Source organism: Cynara cardunculus (assembly GCF_001531365.2).
Source record: "Cynara cardunculus var. scolymus isolate 2C chromosome LG 5, CcrdV1, whole genome shotgun sequence".
Lineage (NCBI taxonomy): Eukaryota > Viridiplantae > Streptophyta > Magnoliopsida > Asterales > Asteraceae > Cynara > Cynara cardunculus.
The window spans coordinates 34,967,594-34,971,973 of record NC_037532.1 but is presented as its reverse complement, the minus strand read 5'-3'; positions in this window follow the sequence as shown (position 1 = coordinate 34,971,973).

Below are 4,380 nucleotides of genomic sequence, written 5' to 3'. Positions count from 1 at the left end.
ATATACACGTTGACTTTTGTTGACCGGGCCGGGCCGGGCAAGTCCTATAACCGGTTACATAACCGGTTCCGGTCTTAACCGGTCTCGGTCCTAAAAAACGTTAAAATCCATAACCGGTTCATAACCGGCGGTCCACAACCGGTCCATACCGGTCCCGGGCCGGTTCCGGTCCCTCTCCGGTCCCGGTTCCAGTCCTCCGATGGTTACGGGCCGGGCCGGGCCGGGCCCATTTGGTCATCTCTAATCTGTAATATGGAATAGTTCATGACAGTTAAATGAGTAATTACGTTTCAAGATTTAATATAATGATCAGGTATTTGACTACTAATTGTTCAGAAATCAAAAGTAAAAAAAGAGTGTATTACGTTTAATAAGCATGAAACTCTTGAGCAGCTAAGAGATATCCCACCAAAACCTCGGCAAAAGTAGTAAAAATATCAAGGGGGCCATTCAAGGGAGAATTGTCTAGTTTGTGGTAACCGTGAGATCCAATCTCAATCACAAATCAATAGATAAATTAGAAAATTTATAATTTTGGTAATTTTTAATTAAAATTTTAATGCAAGAACATTTTAGGTATTTTCTCTCCTCTTTTCTCTCTCCGTCCCCGTCTTCCGGTCTCCGGCCACCGTCCTCCGGTAATACCATAGTGTGATACTCAAGCACATATAAGATGGATTGTGATACCACTGTGTTACATATCTGATCGACCGTACAAACGACCACAGTGTGATACCCAATCACATATAAGATGCATTGTGATACCACTGTGGTATCACCGGAGGACGGAGGCCGGGGGACGGAGAGAGAAGAGAGGAGAGAAAATACCTAAAATGTCCTTGCCTTAAAATTTTAATTAAAAATTACCAAAATTAAAATTTTCCTAATTTATCTATTGATTTGTGGTTGAGATTGTACCTCACGGTTACCACAAACTAATTAGTTCTCATTTGATTAGGCCCCAAATATCAAGAACATCAAAAGTAAAACTGAAAAGAGAAGAAGAAATTGAGAGATGAAGAAAGTGAGAATTCGAGAGGGCGTACATTTTTCACATGGACATGTACGTTTTAAAAAAGGCAAACTTGAATGGGTAGAAAACCACAGTTATAAAACTTAAATTAGGAAATTTATAATTTTGGTAAAACTGTCGTTTAGTTAACTAAAAAGTATGATAATTGGATCAGTTATAAAACTGTTTGCATTTTTTTTTATTAGGGACATTTATTTTGAAAAGGTTTCTGATGCTAGATTGTGTTTAGACGATTACCAGACCTTGTTTAGATCCTTCTGTTTCTTTCTTATTATGGAAAGTTTCAGAATTTATGATGTTAGATTGTGTTTCTAATAATTCTTGTTAGTGTTTTCTTTAACCTATCTAATTGGGGGTTTTTAGACGATTCGGTTGTTGTGAAGGCCATGCATATGTTACCTGTAGCCTGTAGGGGCTGATTCAAATAAACATGTTAAGAAAAGAAGGTTCATATGCGAATAATTAAGAGAATATGAAAAATCTATTTGAAGATGCATACGTGAAATGGTGTAACAGAATATTAATATGGGTTCTCATATATAGCATCAGATGAATTTTCTCAATGATTCACATATGAACTTTCTCTTCTTATATTCTCACGATATTTAGCCTTCTTATTTGAACTTCTAACGTTTAATTTAGATCCATATGTTCCTTTCCTATTATGGAAGTTATAGAATTTCTAAAGCTAGATTGTGTTTCTATGGTCATAAGTGTCTTCTTTACCCTTTCTAATTGTTCATGAGGCATACATATTCCACTTCATAATTGACAAATTTTAATGATTAAGAAATCTACCTATACTATTTTTTTTATTAACATGGATATCCAACCCGCTATACAAGCCGATTAATCCCAGGGCGACCACCTGCTTTGCAGATAGCCCGGAGTTACCGCATTTGAACTTCCATGGTCACAAGGGGATTTTTATTTCTTTTTGGATTTGAACCTGGGACCTCCAAACACTAAAAATGAGGTTATCAAATTTGACATCTGTGATTATTATACAATTATAGTAGATTTAATGTATTCAAAATCGAGAAACAAAAACAAAAAGAAGCAACTGATGCCCGTGTTTGACATGTTTTCCTCCTAACGAGTCTTAATCGTTCAACTTAACCATGGAATCATTTATAAACTCGTATAAGTTTCATTTTTCCACCGTGGGACAAACCCATTTGCGTTTCTCACATTCCACTACAACAAAATTGGGTTTATAGGACACCACCAATTTTTAAGCGTCCCAATAGACCGTTTTATAGGACTTAACTTATAAAACCAAAATACAAAGCGTCCTATTTAAATGTGTTGTAATAAGTTTATATGACGTTTTTGAGCGTTTTAACAAGTTTTTTAGAACATTTTTAATACTAAGTGTCGCATTAGCAACTTTATAGGACACTTTTGACAAAGTGTCCTATAAACTTAACTTTGTATAGGACATTTGTTTTTATATGACAGTTTTTCAAATAGTGTCCTAAAAAGTTGATAATAGGACACTTTATATTAAAAATGTACTAAAAAACTTATTACGACGTCAAAATAATGTCATATAAACATATTACAACATCTTTAGATATGCCACTTTATTGTTTTGGTCCTATAAAGAGGTCTATTAGGACACTTAGAATTTGGGAGTGTCATATAAACCCGATTTTGTTATAGTGTTCCTAACATCTACCCTCTATCCACTACTTTGACGATGAATTTCTCCTTCATATCATCTTCGTTTTATACGTGCAATATGTCGAAACGAAGCTTTTAGTAAAGACTACGTAGACACATAAATATCTTTTCTTTTCGAGCACGGGTTCAAGTATATTTTTGAGTCTAAATCCGATATAGAACCCAAATTTTCCAACAGTTGCAATATTTTTTTGGGAGAATTAAATCAAAAGAGAAAAAGAAGCAATAATTGCCCTTTTTTTTATTAACCAGGATATCCAACTCGTTATGCGAGTCGACTAATCCCAGGACGACCACCTGCTTCGCAGATAGTCCAGAGTCACCGCATTTGAACCTTCGTGGCCACAAGGGGATTTTTATTCCTCCTTGGATTTAAACTTGAGACCTCCTGATACTTTTGACCTTTGAAGTCAAGCTCAAACCAATCAGGCACCGGTTAATAATTGCCTTTTCTTTTGGAAAGAACATATCAACCTGATAACATTTTCTTCAGTTCCTGGGATCACAGTTCACACATTCACAACATTATCTTCATTTGTAATCATCAAGAAATCATTTGGGTCATGTTGTTATTACTTTCATCAATCATCTTGATGATGATGATGATGATCACTGATTGCAGCAGCTCCCTTTCGTCATCGAACCAGTACGCAGCTGATCAGTGCAATGGCACCATGGCCGAGTGCCGAACATTAGCGGAAGATGAAGACGATCAAGAGTTTCTAATGGACACCGGAGAACATAGGCTGCAGCTTCTGCAGAACCCAAAAGAATATCTTAGTAAAGATGGTCTACAACCTGGCCCTGTTGGTTGCGACCATCACTGCGAAGCAGTTCGCCTTCGTAATGTTGGGCATAGGAGACACTGCGTTTACGCAACGTGCGATCGATGATGGTTCTTCTGTTCCTTTCCTGTTGTAGGAAGTATTTGAATTTCTGATGCTTAATTGCTTCCGTGTCTGGTTGTTCTTGTTGATCACTAGTGTTTTCTGTAGATTGTGTAACGGTGGGTTTTACGATGGTTGGTATGGCGATTTTAGATCCTTCTGTTCATTTCCTAATTCGGAAAGTATAAACGTTTACTCACTAAGTACTTGCCGGGTAATTTTACTCACGAGATGAACATGAGAAGGACCAACAATCTTACCAGTTAAGAGCGATGATAAGGATGGAGAGTCTGATCCGGTAAGTGAGGGTGACGACTCTTACCCCGGTAAACGCTTACCAGGTAAATTGTTGTATAGGATACGTTTTGATGTACTACAATCTTACCCAATAAAATAAATTATAGTGTTGACCTCTAACATTAAGCACTTACCGGGTAAGCATTTAGGTAATCGGGCCCTAAGTTGTTTTTCTTGTTGGTCAGTAGTGTTTTCTTTAAACTTTCTAATTGTGGGTTGTAAAGTAAGGGACCGTTTATCGAACACTTACTTGGTAAGTGCTTACCGGCAAAATTAACACTATTATGTACTTAACGGGTGAGATTTTAGTCCACCAAAACGACATAATATACACTAATTTACCCGGTATGCGCTTACCGTGGTAAGAATTGTCGCCCTCACTTACCGGGTAAGACTCTTGATCCTTGTCTCGCTCTTACAGGGTAAGATTTTTGATTCTTACTATATTCATCCGATGAGGTAATGTCACTTGATAAG